Raw genomic sequence first — 16,476 nt, 5'->3', positions numbered from 1 at the left:
AATGATGTCATGGCTTTAGAAGCTTCTGATAGGCCAATTGACATCATTTGAGTCAATTGGAGGTGTACCTGTGGATGTATTTCAAGGCCTACCTTCAAACTCTGTGCCTCTTTGCTTGACATCATGGGAAAATCAAAAGAAATCAGCCAAGACCTCAGAAAAAAAATGGTACACCTCCACAAGTCTGGTTCATCCTTGGGAGCAATTTCCAAATGCCTGAAGGTACCACGTTCATCTGTACAAACAATAGTACGCAGGTATAAACACCATGGGACCACGCAGCCTTCATACCGCTCAGGAAGGACGTTCTGTCTCCTAGAGATAAACGTACTATGGTGCGAAAAGTGCAAATCAATCCCAGAACAACAGCAAATAACCTTGTGAAGATGCTGGAGGAAACGGGTACAAAAGTATCTATATCCACAGTAAAACAAGTCCTATATCGACATAACCTGAAAGGCCGATCAGCAAGGAAGAAGCCACTGCTCCAAAACCGCCATAAAAAAGCCAGACTACGATTTGCAACTGCACATGGGGACATAGATCGTACTTTTTGGAGAAATGTCCTCTGGTCTGATGAAACAAAAATAGAACTGTTTCGCCGTAATGACCATCGTTATGTTTGGAGGAAAAAGGGGGAGGCTTGCAAGCCGAAGAACACCATCCCAACCATGAAGAACGGGGGTGGCAGCATCATGTTGTGGGGGTGCTTTGCTGCAGGAGGGACTGGTGCACTTCACAAACTAGATGGCATCATGAGGATGTAATATGATGTGGATATATTGAAGCAACATCTCAAGACATCAGTCAGGAAGTAAAAGCAAATGGGTCTTCCAAATGGACAATGACCCCAAGTATACTTCCAAAGTTGTGGCAAAATGGCTTAAGGACAATAAAGTCACAGTATTGGAGTGGCCCTCACAAAGCCCTGTAAATGGCTGCGTCCGGGTCAGATGAGAGATTATTCAGGATGTTATTATTCTATCAGAGTGTCCTCTCTGCCCTACCCTGGCACTACCAGCCCTGTACCAGTCAGCTCTGTTCTCCTCTTTCTGCTGAGCCTTCGTCTTCTCCTGGCAGACATACAGTAGTCCAGAGAGAGAGAGCGCGAGAGGGACTGCCTAGCCCAAATAGGACAGCACAGAGAGGGAGAGAGCTGACTGAAACAAATGGACAGACTGTGAGGAGTGGGAAGAGAAGACAGTACTAGGCTGGGGTGTGAAATAAGAAGGGCACAGAAAGAGGGAGGTGGTGTGTGTGTGTGTGAGAGAGAGAGACAGTGCGTGCCAGGTTGAGACTGTAGACCGAGTATGTAGGTCCCTGAGAGCATTAACAGCAGTGCAGGAAGAGGGGAGGGTGTTTTGGCTGAGAGCAAAGCACTGCATATGGATAACTACATTGCTGTGAGACTCAGAGGGCTAGAGCAGTGGTCTTCTGTTTGTACAGGGATGTATAGACTTCATGTTTATGTAGCATCATCATGACTCTCCTGTCATACATTTCTTCTGTTCTGGATTGTGCAAGTGGGTTATTGGTTGTCTGTGTAGTTATACTGTGTATTTATGCTTTGTCAGTTAGTGCTAAGTTGGTGTGCAACTCTGACGTTGTGTTTGAGGCTTGTGGGTAGTTGAGTAGTGTATGTTTGTGTGTGTCAGTATTTTGGTCAGACAGTGGACAGCTCTTTGGCTCTATGGATCGTCAGCTCTGAGCCTGATGAAGCGTTATTTCTGTCCTTGTTTCATCTTACTGGTGGTAGGTATCCCTCTCTGTTTGACCTGAGCTGTCTTTTCATTGTTCTTTCTCTCAAAGGGTTACTTTCTCTGGAAAAAACAGTTGAAAGTGATTTTGTGCACTGTGTGTAATGTTACCATAAAAGCAAGCAGATGGTACTGTATGTCTGTCTTCATTTCACTTCGATGAGATACGCAGTATTAGATTTAGTAGTGTCTCATCTAGACCGACTGTATGGTTAGTCATCACTCAGACCTTTATACAGTGTGTAATCAGATAGGGAGGGGGTCAGGGTCTACTCTGTATAGTACACTATGTACAGTAATTTGGTTAGCTCTGATCAGCCCCAGGTTGTGACTGGGTTATGATCCGTCTGTCCCTGTCCCCTCAGAGCCAGGACTGGAGTAAGAGTGATGAGAGACTACTGCAGGCTGTAGGGCAGAACCAACCTGACAAAGTAGCTGCTCTGATCGTGAAGAAGGGACTCTGCCCCACCAAATTGGATGCAGAGGGGAAGTCAGCGTAAGTACCAAACACTTAGGGCCAGTTTCCCTGACACAGGTTAAGCCTAGTCTTGGACTAAGAAGTACTTTCAATGGAGAATCGTTATTGAACTTGCTTGTTAGTCTTGGACTAGGTTTAAATGTGTCCACGAAACGTCCCTTTATGTCCAAACTGTCAGTGAGAGAGGGTAAAGAGTTTCAATATTTTCTACTTTCTTTGTTGTCATTATTAATGTTGATGATCTTCTTGTTGGTTATATTCATAACCAGTGTTATTCTCTTCCTGGTAGGTTCCCCCTCTGTGTGTCTCAGGGTCATCTGGACTGTCTGGAGGTCATCCTGGCTCACGGGCCAGACATTAACGTGACAGATGGCTCAGGTGAGACGACAGTCTCATTCAGTGAACATGTTTAGTGTCACTGATTGCCAAGGTGATGCTTTGTGGCTACAATTGGTCAGAACAACATATTCAAAGTTTATTATCTCAATTATAACATGCTCTCTCGCAATTTGTTTTTGTTAACTCATTCATTCCCTCTCTCGCTTGGTGATGGCCTTATCAACTTCAAGGCTTCAGTGCCATTCACCTAGCAGCCAAGAACGGTCAGCCTGAGTGCCTGAAGAGACTATTACAGGTACAGCAGACAGACATAGTTAACATTACTATGATACATGGAAAAAAAGGTATGCAGTTATCATACATTTTTGGTGAATACGTCTCATACTCCCACAGGAGAGATTGCCTGTAGAAACCACAGACAGCTTTGGTCAGAAAGCGTGATTGATTAGAGGACCATCTGTGTAACACTGTAAACAACCCAACCTTTTAATACCTTCCATTTGTCTGCCTATGGTGTCTGCCTATGGTGTCTGCCTATGGTGTCTAGCTATGGTGTCTGCCCATCTTCCTGCAGCTGTGAGCGGCTGCTTGTCCTGCACCGAGACTCTGTGTGACTTTAAGGCCAGTCTGGATGCCCAGGATGGGGTAAGTGGCGTAGGCTTCAGACTTCCTCTGTACAGCAACAATCACCAAGCCAGGTCCTGGAGAACTACAGGGTGTGCAGGGTTTTGTTACAGCCAAGCACTAAAATGTGTTTCAATCAACCATGTTAAGCCATTGTGGTTTTGTCTATCTCAGGATTGGGTGAGCCCGCTGATCCTAGGAGCCCAGATGAGCAGAGTGGAGCTGTGTGCTTTCCTGTTGGACAGAGGGGCCAACCCCAACATACAGGACAACCGGTACAGGTAATTCAACATTAGAGTGACTTATGCAAGACAAACTGTGAACACAACTGAAAGGTCAAGTTCACATTGTTTTTGTAAAGACCTGTTAGGTGTCCAGACAATGTTTTTGCGATTTCACTTGGTTTTGAGAAACTTACCCCACAGGCAATATACTTCCTCATGCTCCTTCTGCTGTTGCAGCGGCAGAGAAACATGAACAAAGGCTCCATAAACCCAATACATTTCCGTAGTCGAACGTGAACGGGTTTTCTCGTTCCCATTGTGGTGAAACGGGAAAGAACGTACACGGAAATGTATCGCTCGAGTCCAACAAAATGGAATATAATGTTGCGGATAGAGTTTGGAATGACAAAATGTCATATGCCATTTCTAAAAGGATGTATTTGGGTGTTTTTGGAGCCTATGTTCAGGTTTGATCTCTGCCCCTGAAACTGTAGAACGAGCATGAGGAAGTCTATCACTGCTGGGGTAAGTTTCTCGAAACCAAATGAAATTGCAAAAAAGGGTCTGGACACATACCATTTGCATCAAACATAGAGATTTGATGAAAAAGTATGTCCTGGTTTTTGTGGTGTAGGGCAGCCCTGATGCTGGCCTGTGACAGTGCAGAGACAGTGGAGGTGTTGGTAAGGGGGTGCTAACCCACAGCTGGCCGACGCCTTCGGACACGACGCAGCCCACTACGACATAACCGCCGGCAACCAGCGCATCGCACAGCTTCTGCAGAACTGTCTTCCAGGTAACCCACGGTAACCTCTTGATGTCTCACCTGCTGACTGAAGCAGGGTTGGGCTCAATTCCTTTTAAATTCAGATTTTTGTTGAGTTGGAACTTCAATCCATTTCTTGACTGAACTGACTTTAAATTAAATTGAGCAAAACCTTGCTCTGCTACCCTTTAGGCCCAGTCTGGGGCTCTATTCTGGGCCCTGGTAGAATGGTGGATATAATTATAATTGATAGAACAGACCAATTTCAAATGTTCAATTAATTAGCATTGGCAACTACTACAACACTTTGTATGCTATTTAATGTACTGTACCAGAATCCATGGATCATAATCCTTTCTATCAGTGGTAATTCTATGGCCCTACTCTGGTCCCCCAGGAAATGGCTGTAATGTGAGGAAGTGGATGAAGTAAAGGGGACAGCTGGGGGTAATTGTAAAAGCCTGAAACCGAGAGGCTTGCTGCACTTTTATCTTCAAACAAAGGCTTGGTGATTTACAAAAAACAGATGTGTGCTTCGTTTGAAATGGAGATGAATGGAAGCAGAGCAGTGCCTGAAATATCTCTGATGTATCTGTGATATATGAGGACTCATGTGTCTTACAGTGCTACGTTATACAGGAGGATTTTTATGGGCCGGTATGCTTCTTAGCTATAACTACAGTGTGTATGTGCATGTGTGTGCATGTATTGAATCTCAATGGACCAGAGGTTAAAAAGATTTGCCATTTGTCTCTCCCAATGCATACATAGCCACTGAGGACAATGGCGAGGAGGCAACTGACCACTCAGCTTTTCATTTTCACTCACTACACATTCAGTACATGTGAAAACATAACACAACTATTTCTAGATTGTATGTAATAGAATTTACAACATAAGAAGGAATACCAACTTATTATCCCATTTTCAATCTACAACAACATCTTTTGAACAACAACAGCTGAAGTAACATCACACATTAAAAGCTATTTTCACAATGTTTTGGGCTACAGTACTGCCTGGCTTTGCTTTTGTCCTTGCTGCTATTTCTCTCCTGTTCCCCTGTTCCTTCTGCTTGTCTGTGTCTCCAGAGGCAGCCCCCACCTCCCCCTCCTCTGCCAGGGGGGACCACCCCCTGCAAGAGGAAAGCCCCTCCTCCACCTCGCTCCCCTCCCCAGGTACGAGGCCAACTCCAGAGATGGATGGCACCGTTTTTATAAAATACTTTATATATGATTCTTACTAACTCTAACTTATGCTAGGCTGTGATGATCATAATCATACTAACTTTAATAACAATGTTCTCCACCCCTACCTTCTCCTGCCCCCCAGAGCTCTCCTCCCCCTGCCTCTCCCTCAGCTCAGTCTCTAGAGACACGGCACTCTAATCAGGCCAACCTCGTGAGTTACTTCCCCTGCCACGGTATACTGTATGCATAGCACCTAAGCATACAGGAGATAAAATAGGCTTATATTTATGGTATACAACTCAACACCACTCAATTCAAAGGATTCATCTTTAGATATCAATTTTGAAGAGCACTATTCATGACTAAAGTAACAGACAATACATAGTGAATCACTATCTACTGCATTAAATTTGAGACTGCTAATGAGTATGGTGCTGCTGTTTGACTGTGATACCACTGATATGCATTTACTTGTGTGTGTCCGTGAGATGGAGAATGAGGTTTTTGAGGAGATCCGAAGGCTGTGTCTGGAAAGGGGGCGTCTGCTCCAGAAGATTAAAGGTCTGGAGCAGCAGCAGAACAGCGCACCCACTGCCTTGGAGGAGGTACTGCATGCACGGTTCATTTCCCAGCCTGAGATCAAGCTCAAACCCACATTCCTTGGAAACTTCTCATATATCTGAAAGGATGTTAGAAATCTGGTAATAGCTGTGCACTCACTGTCTCCCTGTGCTAGCTGACCCAGCTGAGAGAATGTCTGGAACAGGCGGAGGCAGAGCGGGACAGGCTACAGACTGAGCTGGAGGAGCTGAAGGCAGGTCAGGTGATCGGAGCCAGTGACTCAGATGATGACATACTGGACTTCCTAGGTGTGTGTGGGGGGAGAGAGGGAATGCTGCTGGCAAATTGTTACAGATGCCGTATCTTAATTTTTGTCCCAGTTTCTTACAGCAGAAAAAATAATCCTGCAGCAACAGGAAATGTGAATTATTACGTATGTGGATTATAATGAATGGACATTGTTTGTAGGGCTTAATACATTCTTTGTTTGTGCAAATCGTGTCTGAAATAAGGAGGAAATTACAAACTTTGGAAGCCTTTTTAAACCCCAAATACACTACAAGCTTGCATTTCCTGCAACAACAGGATGATCAGATTAAGATACGGCATTTGTATATTTGTTAAATGGACCAAATAATGGATGGATGTATGGACTAGGTTGTAGAACCCTAATGAGTCATACATCATAAGTAGATGATGAATTTCACTCAAATTCTACTGCCATGGTAATGGCTGATGTTTTGCAATATGTTTGACGAAATATGACATTGATTTACCCCGTATATCTTGAAGGTGTTGAGAAACTGCTCTCCAGGCGGTCCAGAGAGTCTCCCTCTGCTCTGGACGAGGAGGAGGCAAACTCCCCAAACTCCACCTCTCCTGGTCCTGCAGACCCACACTGTGGCTGAGCTATGCAGACAGGTGGATGAGCTGACCTCACAGAACCAGGAGCTGGTCCTCAAAGTGCAGGTAAGAACACACACACACACACACACACATACACGCCATCAGCTGATTGATTGATAAAATGGGGTTATCAAAAGGTCATCCAGACCAGAGAAGTCCCAGTCAGCAGATGATGATGGACTGGTTCAAGGATGGCTGAACAGCGTCAGATTGGACCGTTTGTCATATCACCACTTTATAGGTCTATGATGAAGCAGTACCTAGGTATAAATAGAATAATAGCATCACACAGAGACTTGGTGCAGGCTTTCTTCACTAACTGGGTCATGGTCTGTACAAGTAGACAGAATTAGGACAAAGGGTTACAGCCAATGTGTAGTGAATAGTATAGTGAACAAAAATATGAAGGCAACATGCAACAATTTCAACGATTTTACTTAGCTACAGCTCATATAAGGAAATCAGTCAATTCAAATAAATTCATTAGGCCCTAATCTATGGATTTCACATGACTGAGCAGAGGCGCAGCCATTGGCCCACCCTCTGGCGAGCCAGGCCCAGCCAATCAGAATTTGTTTTTCCCTACAAAAGAGCTTGATTACGGACAGAAATACTCCTCAGTTTCATCAGCTGTCTCGGTGGCTGGTCTCAGACGATCCCGCAGGTGAAGAAGCCGGATGTGGAGGTCCTGGGCTGGCATGGTTAAACGTGGTCTGCGGTTGTGAGGCCCGTTGGACGTATTGCCAAATTCTATCAGCATATCGATTGTGCTACCAGGGCTGGTAAAAACCTGGATCATTGTTATTCTAACTTCCGCGACGCATATAAGGCCCTCCCCCGCCCTCCTTTTGGAAAAGCTGACCACGACTCCATTTTGTTGCTCCCAGCCTATAGACAGAGACTAAAACAGGAAGCTCCCGCGCTCAGGTCTGTTCAACGCTGGTCCGACCAATCTGATTCCACGCTTCAAGCTATCACGTGGATTGGGATATGTTCCACATTGCGTCAAACAACAACATTGATGAATACACTGATTCTGTGTGCGAGTTTATTAGCAAGTGCATCGGCGATGTCGTACCCACAGCAACTATTAAAACATTCCCAAACCAGAAACCGTGGATTGATGGCAGCATTCGCGCGAAACTGAAAGCGCGAACCACTGCTTTTAGCCAGGGCAAGGTGACCGGAAACATGACCGAATACAAACAGTGTAGCTATTCCCTCCGCAAGGCAATCAAACAAGCTAAGCTTCAGTATAGAGACAAAGTAGAGTCGCAATTCAACGGCTCATGAATTACAAAAAGAAAACCAGCCCCGTCGCGGACCAGGATGTCTTGCTCCCAGACAGACTAAACAACTTCTTTGCTCGCTTTGAGGACAATACAGTGCCACTGACACGGCCCGCTACCAAAACCTGTGGACTCTCCTTCACTGCAGCCGACGTAAGTAAAACATTTAAACGTGTTAACCCTCGCAAGGCTGCAGGCCCAGACGGCATCCCCAGCCGCATCCTCAGAGCATGCGCAGACCAGCTGGCTGGTGTGTTTACGAACATATTCAATCAATCCTTATCCCAGTCTGCTGTTGCCACATGCTTCAAGAGGGCCACCATTGTTCCTGTTCCCAAGAAAGCTAAGGTAACTGAGCTAAACGACTCACTTCCGTCATCATGAAGTGCTTTGAGAGACTAGTCAAGGACCATGTCACCTGCACCCTACCTGACACACTAGACCTACTCCAATTTGCTTACCGCCCAAATAGGTCAACAGACGAAGCAATCGCAACCACACTGCGCACTGCCCTAACCCATCTGGACAAGAGGAATACCTATGTGAGAATGCTGTTCATCCACTACAGCTCAGCATTTAACACCATAGTACCCTCCAAACTCGTCATCAAGCTGCCTGGACCCTGGGTCTCGACCCCGCCCTGTACAACTGGGTACTGGACTTCCTGACGGGCCGCCCCCAGGTGGTGAGGGTAGGTAACAACATCTCCACCCCGCTGATCCTCAACACTGGGGCTCCACAAGGATGCGTTCTAAGCCCTCTCCTGTACTCCCTGTTCACCCACGACTGCGTGACCATGCACGCCTCCAACTCAATCATCAAGTTTGCAGACGACACAACAGTGGTAGGCTTGATTACCAACAACGACGAGACGGACTACAGGGAGAAGGTGAGGACCCTCGGAGTGTGGTGTCAGGAAAATAACCTCACACTCAACGTCAACAAAACAAAGAAGATGATCGTGGACTTCAGAAAACAGCAGAGGGAGCACCCCCCTATCCACATCGACGGGACAGTAGTGAAGAGGGTAGTAAGTTTTAAGTTCCTCGGCGTACACATCATGGACATACTGAATTGGTCCACCCACACAGACAGCGTGGTGAAGAAGGCGCAGCAGCACCTCAGGAGGCTGAAGATAATTGACTTGTAACCAAAAGCGCACACAAACTTTTACAGATGCACAATCGAGAGCATCTTGTCAGGCTGTATCACCGCCTGGTACGGCAACTGCTCCGCCCACAACCGTAAGGCTCTCCAGAGGGTAGTGAGGTCTGCACAACGAATCACTGGTGGCAAACTACCTGCCCTCCAGGACACCTACACCACCCGATGTCACAGGAAGGCCATAAAGATCATCAAGGACAACAACCACCCGAGCCACTGCATGTTCACCCCGCTATCATCCAGAAGGCGAGGTCACTACAGGTGCATCAAAGCAGGGATCGAGAGACTGAAAAACAGCTTCTATCTCAAGGCCATCAGACTGTTAAACAGCCACCACTAACATTGAGTGGCTGCTGTCAACATACTGACTCAACTCCAGCCACTTTAATAATGGAAAAAGTTATGTAATACATGTATCACTAGCCACTTTAAACAATGCCACTTAATATAATGTTTACATACCCTACAATACTCATATGTATATAATGTACTCTATACCATCTACTGCATCTTGCCTATGCCGTTCTGTACCATCACTCATTCAAATATTTTTATGTACACATTCTTCATCCCTTTACACTTGTGTGTATAAGGCAGTTGTTGTGAAATTGTTAGGTTAGATTACTCGTTGGTTATTACTGCATTGTCGGGAAACTAGAAGAACAAGCATTTCGCTACACTGTCATTAACATCTGCTAACCATGTGTATGAGACAAATAAAATTGTATTTTATTTTATTGTAATTGGAGATTCTAACACAATATGCCAACCATAGGTAAGCCTCTCACTTCACTTCAGTTCTGATGTTTATTTTTTTTCACCTCCAGTTGTGAGGAGACTGTGGAGGGAGGAGGAGAGGGAGAGACGGGGGCAGAGGAGAAGGAGGGGACAGAGGGGAAGGGGAAGGAGGGGACTGAGGATGAGAGCAGTGATGAGCTGAGGGAGAGGCTGTGTGGCAAGGAGGAGCAGCTGGCCCACTCCCAGTCTGAGCTGGAGAGGCAGCTGGCCCACTCCCAGTCTGAGCTGGAGGAGCTGAGAGAACAGGTGCACCTGGAGGTATATTCTGGGGAACAGGCAGGGGGAATGGGGGGTGAGAGAGAGACCCCCAGGGGCAGCGGCGAGGTGGTGATCCTGGAGACGCAGCAGCTGAGAGAGAGAGGGTGAGGGAGCTGGAGGAGGCGCAGAAAGAGAGAGGGTGAGGGAGCTGGAGGAGGCGCTGAAAGACAGAGGGGGACAAGGAGAGGGACAGAGGGAGGAAGCGGGCTTGAGGGAGGGAGAGGGGGAGGGACAGAGGGAGGGAGAGGGGGAGGGACAGAGGGAGGTAGAGGGGGAGGGACAGAGGGAGGGAGAGCGCAATGACAGTCAAACAGCTGAGAAAGAAAGTTGAGGAACTACAGGCGGCCCTGGAAAAGAAAGGGACAGAAACAGAGTTTGAAAAGGAGGACGGAGGAGGGGAGAGTGAGAGGGTGAGGAGCCTCAGGGAGAGGGTGAGCGAACTGGAGGCCACCCCGGCGGAGAGCAAAGAGTCAGGGAGAGCTGGGGGAAAGAGAGAGAGAGTGGTAGAGCCAGACGGAGAGGTGTTGCGTAGGCTCCAGGGCCGTGTGGTGGAGCTGGAGGGGAAGCTGAGGGACTGTGTTCCCCGTTCGGAGATGGACGAGGTGCAGGTGACCCTGGTCTGCAGTGTGAGCAGCTGGCCAGGGAGAGATCCGAGGCCAGCCTGAGACTGAACGAGGCCCAACTGGAGCTGGAGAGACTACGGCCAACTAGCCCCACACACTGTCAGGGAGATGAGGAAGAGAGGTCGGAAGGGTCAGAGCCCTCCATCACATCAGGTATGTTTTTCCCTGGTGTCAACCTGGTGTCCTGTTACTAATCAGGTTTCCATCAAACCATTTCATGCAGATGAATTATCTGATGCATGAAAAAAGTAATGACCGAGCTGTTGGAAACAGGAAATGCCGGAACAATTTCATAATTGTCTGCAGACAATTTGTTTGTTCGACATTGTGGGTTCTTTTTATGTCTGTAAAATTGATTATGCAAAAAACATCGGAGGAAAAGCCTTTATGCATAAATATTGAGATAATAACCATCATATCGAAATAAACTTGGAGTCACGCAATGATATGTTGTGACTCGGTTTATTGCAGTTTATTAGGCTACAGATGAAATGACCCCCCCAAAATGATCTTGCTTTTATCCATAATAATCTCATCATGTAGACTAGCCTACCAGCTCTGTATCTGCAAGCTGTTGGCTAGAGCACTTGTTCCAAGACCAGAGTGGGCACGTTTGCCATTTAAGGTTTTTGTGGAAAAAAACCTTGGTAGAGTTGAAAATGCGATGGAATCCCATTTAACTTTAACCGCAAAAGTTAGTTTCATGTGCACTACTTTATCATGCACAGCCGGTTTTCTGCAGCAAGTCAGTATGATGAAAACACATCTCTGTTGGGAAATATTTGCATGAAATCTGTCGCCAATTGGATGGAAACCTAGCTACTCTGCTATTATAATGTTCTCTGTCACTTATCAAAAAATGTTGCTCTCTTTGGGGCATAAGGACAAATGATTTTACTGTAGTTAATTACGGTGGTAAGCTGTAAATAACTAGTTTATAACCATTCATTTGCTTTTATGTCTCATTTGCTTTCACTTCCAACTGGGCACACACTGGTTAAATCAACATTGTTTCCACATTATTTCGAAGAAATTACATTGAACCAATGTGGAATAGATGTTGAATTAACAACTGACCCCAGTGGGTTCTGTCCAATCAGAGCTCTTTCTTAGTTTTGCGTGGTGATACTTCTCGCCAATAAGAACACTCTCTACTTCTGTGATATTTCTTCTCTAATATCAGAGTGCTCCCTGAGACGGGTGAGGGAGGAACTGGAGGTGGCTAGGCAGGAAGCAGCTCAGGCTCCGGACTGTCTGTGGTTGGTCTCAGGACACCCACCACCTGAGACATGCAGTACCCTTGTCCCAACACAGAGGTGCTGACGGCTCTGTCGGGGCAGCTGGCCCAGACAGCCCAGGAACTGCAGGCGGAGAGGGCTTAGCGATGCCACGCCCAGACAGAGACGGCCAGGCTGGAGGCCCAACTACAGGACCTTATACCCTGGGAGGAGCATGACAAAGTTAAGGTTAGCTTCAAATGGTATTCTAGCAAATGGCAACAATGAGCTGTTAGACTCAAATCATACTACGTTGAGGTCCTAGGTGAATGGACATTAGGCTTTTTTATTTAAAAATCTACAAATTGTAGATAAAAATCAAGGGGTTGTGCAATCAATATAATTTGGCACTAATAACAACCCCTCTGTCATCATGTATGACCCACAATCAATTACTGTAGCCTACAGTAAAAGTACTACGAAAGCACCCTCACGTTGTGTTTGTTGTCCCTGCTGTGTGTCAGGCGGAGCTGCAGCGCTCCCTGCAGGCCAGTGAGAACAGTGCGGTGGAGGCCAAGGAGGCTTTGAGTGTGAAGGAGACAGAGCTGAGAGACCTGAGGTCCCAGAAGGCTGTGGAACAGGGCCTGGTGTCCAAGGAGGACCACGAGTCCCAGCGCCTCTCACTGCAGACCGAGATCAACGCATTCACCGCCCAATTCAACAACCTCACACGCAAACACAAGAAGACTTGCACCGAGGTGTGTGTTGTATTTGTTCCTGTTCACCAAAATACAGAGAATTTTAACAAAGTTAGAGACTGAAACCTTAACTCAAGAGTTAACCATAAGCCACATGTTACTGACTACACATTGGACTGATGTGCACCAGGCCTTCCTTTCTCCTAGCATTAGTTATGTGTGTGTTCTATACAGTATCTCCTTGCCGCCTTTCCTTTCATGGCCATCGACGTGCTCTCCCTCCTCCCCTTGTCTTTATCTCTCCTCACTCCCCCCTCTCTCCCCTCTCTCCCCTGACTCCCTCCCAACAGGTGTTCCAGGTGCAGCGTGAGGCTCTGTTTAATAAGAGTGAGTGTCAGGTGGCCGAGGCTCCGCTGGCCACGGCGCAGCAACAGCTGGCTGACCTGCAGGCCCAGTCCAGCCACGTCCAGGAGCTCCACAAAGACATCCAGGACTCCCGGGCCCTGGTCAACGAGAAGGACCGCAAGGTAAGACTGAGACACAAATGATAGAAGTAAAATTTTGCGACAATGTCCTTTATTCAAAATCGACCCCTAGCCCCTCCCCCTTCGCCTGGCTACCTATCCACATCACTCTGGTCAAACACCACACCAACTAACATTTATTCTACACGAGGAGTCTGGATTTGATCTCCTCCCTGACGACTTTTCAAATGTGAACACATTCAAACCATTCTGATTGGTCCTAAAAACCGATGGGTTGGGCCAGAGGCTGAACACACGTGGGAAAGCGGCGTTTCGGAAATAGTAATAGGCTTTGATACTCTGATTGGTTACAGACGATCCAATCGCTGATGACTTGTTTTGTACAACGCCCCTCACTTTTACGTCAGCAGAAGCAGCTTCTACAGTTGCGGTCACAGACTGAATGTACAGTGCATTCGGAAAGCATTCAGACCCCTTGACTTTTTCCACATTTTGTTATGTTACAGCCTTATTCTAAAATGTCTAAAATGTTTTCCCCTCATCAAACTACACACAATAACCCATAATGACAAAGCAAAAACAGGTTTTTAGACATTTATGCACATTTATAAAACATAAAAACTGAAACATGACATTTACATAAGTATTTAGACCCTTTACTCAGTACTTTGTTAAAGCACCTTTGGCAGTGATTTGAGTCTTCTTGGGTATGACTCTACAAGGTTGGCACACCTGTATTTGGGGAGTTTCTCCAATTATTCTCTGCCGATCCTTTCCAGCTCTGTCAGGTTGGATGGGGAGCATCGCTGCACAGCTATTTTCAGGTCTCTAGAGATGTTTGATCGGGTTCAAGTCCAGGCTCTGGCTGGGCCACTCAAGAACATTCAGAGACTTGTCCCGAAGCCACTCCTGTGTTGTCTTGGCTGCCCCAATCTGAGGTCCTGAGCGCTCTGGAACAGATTTTCATCATGTACTTTGCTCCATTCATCTTTTCCTCAAACCTGACTAGTCTCCCAGTCCCTGCTACTGAAAAACATCCCCATAGCATGATGCTGCCACCACCATGCTTCACCGCAGGGAAGGTGCTATGTTTCCTCCAGACGTGATGCTTGTCATTCAGGCCAAAGAGTTCAATCTTGGTTTCATCAGACCTGAGAATCTTGTTTCTCATGGTCTGAGAGTCTTTAGGTGCCTTTTGGCAAACTCCAAGCGGGCTGTCATGTGTCTTTTACTGAGGAGTGGCTTCAGTCTGGCCACTCTACCATAAAGGCCTGATTGGGGGAGTGCTGCAGAGAAGGCTGTCTTTCTGGAAGTTTCTCCTGTCTCCCCAGAGGAACTCTGGAGCTCTGTTAGAGTGAACATCGGGTTCTTGGTCACCTCCCTGACCAAGGCTCTTCTCCCCCGATGGCGCAGTTTGGCCTTGGCGGCCAGCTCTAGGAATAGTCTTGGTGGTTCCAAACTTCTTCCATTTAAGAATAATGGAGGCAACTGTGTTCTTGGGGATCTTCAATGCTGCTGAAATGTTTTGCTACCCTTCCACAGATCTGTGCCTCAACAAAATTCTGTCTGAGCTCTACGGACAATTCCTTCAACCTCACGGCTTGGCTTTTGCTCTGACATGCACTGTCAACTGTGGGACCTTATGTAGATAGGTGTGTGCCTTTCTAAATCATGTCCAATCAATTGAATTTACCACAGGTGGACTTCAATCAAGTTGTAGAAACATCTCAAGGATGATCAATGGAAACAGGATGCTCCTGAGCTCAATTTCAAGTCACATAGCAAAGGGTCTGAATACTTATGTAAATAAAGTATTTCTGTTTTTTATATATATAAATATGCAAACATTTCTAAAAACCTTTTCGCTTTGTCATTATGGAGTACTGTAGATTGATGAGGGGAAAAAATAATCGACTCCATTTTAGAATAAGGATGTAATGTAACAGAATGTGGAAAAGGTCAAAGGGTCTGAATACTTTCCAAATGCCTTGCATGTAGCGATAGAGCAGCGGAATTACATTCAGTTTGAGTCGTCAGCCAACCTATCCCCTGGCACTTCTTCCAGAACATAGGGGTTAGGTTCCTTGCCCTCTGGGAAGCTGGGTGCCATATTACTATACACTCCTTTATATCTACACATAGTGCCAAAGGGTGAGGGCATGAGTGTGATTTAGAACTGAGAAAATGACCTTGGGAAATGAAGGGATCTATGTTCTCCCTTCCACCCTTGTTGTGTGTAGATAATTGAGCTGTCTAAGGAAGTGTTCCGTCTGAAAGAGGCTGTGGTGTCTTTTATACTGATAACAAGTTCAAACAGGTGCCATTAATACAGGTAACGAGTGGAAGACAGACGAGCCTCTTAAAGAAGAAGTTACAGGTCTGTGAGAGCCAGAAATCTTGCTTGTTTGTAGGTGACCAAATACTTATTTTCCACCATAATTTGCAAATAAATTAATTAAAAATCCTACAATATGATTTTCTGGATTTTTTTTCTAATTTTGTCTGTCATAGTTGAAGTGTACCTATCATGAAAATTACAGGCCTCTCATCTTTTTAAGAGGGAGAACTTGCACAATTGGTGGCTGACTAAATACTTTTTTTCCCCACTGTATATATATATACTTTTAGCTTTCATTTGACATACTTCTAGGAACTTCACATGTTGGTGCTCATGGGTCCTTTAAATGGAAAAGACCAGTCTTCATTGGGGGCTGCCATGTGCTCAAATAATGCCTGACAGCTGGACTTTTCATGAAGCCGCTCCATACAGTATTTACATCTCACTTTAAAATATCATCCAACAGTCCTAATCAATCCAGACAGAGGGAGAGTTTTTATTTATTTACGACAGATTTTTACCTTGTCAGCTCAGGGATTCAATCTTGCAACCTTTCGGTTTCTAGTCCAACGCTCTAACCATTACGTTACTTGCCGCCCCGAATGATGTGGATTGGTATATGGCCAATATTTCAAGGCTAAGGGCTGTATCCAGGTACTCCGTATTGTGTCTTGCCTAAGAACAGCCCTTAGCCGTGGTACATTGGCCATATACCACACCCCCTCGGGCCTTATCGCTTCATTATTTACTAGGAGGACAGC

General features: G+C 46.1%; 1 pseudogene; it reads left to right on the top strand.

Moving 5' to 3' along the window:
- The first annotated feature begins 1,713 nt into the window (after window positions 1–1,713).
- Window positions 1,714–16,373, top strand: LOC139407934 (ankyrin repeat domain-containing protein 24-like; annotated as a pseudogene).
- The last annotated feature ends 103 nt before the right edge of the window (window positions 16,374–16,476 follow it).

This window comes from Oncorhynchus clarkii, chromosome 4 (assembly GCF_045791955.1).
Source record: "Oncorhynchus clarkii lewisi isolate Uvic-CL-2024 chromosome 4, UVic_Ocla_1.0, whole genome shotgun sequence".
Lineage (NCBI taxonomy): Eukaryota > Metazoa > Chordata > Actinopteri > Salmoniformes > Salmonidae > Oncorhynchus > Oncorhynchus clarkii.
Note: the sequence above shows the minus strand (reverse complement) of the source record. Positions and strands in the feature narration are given on the sequence as shown.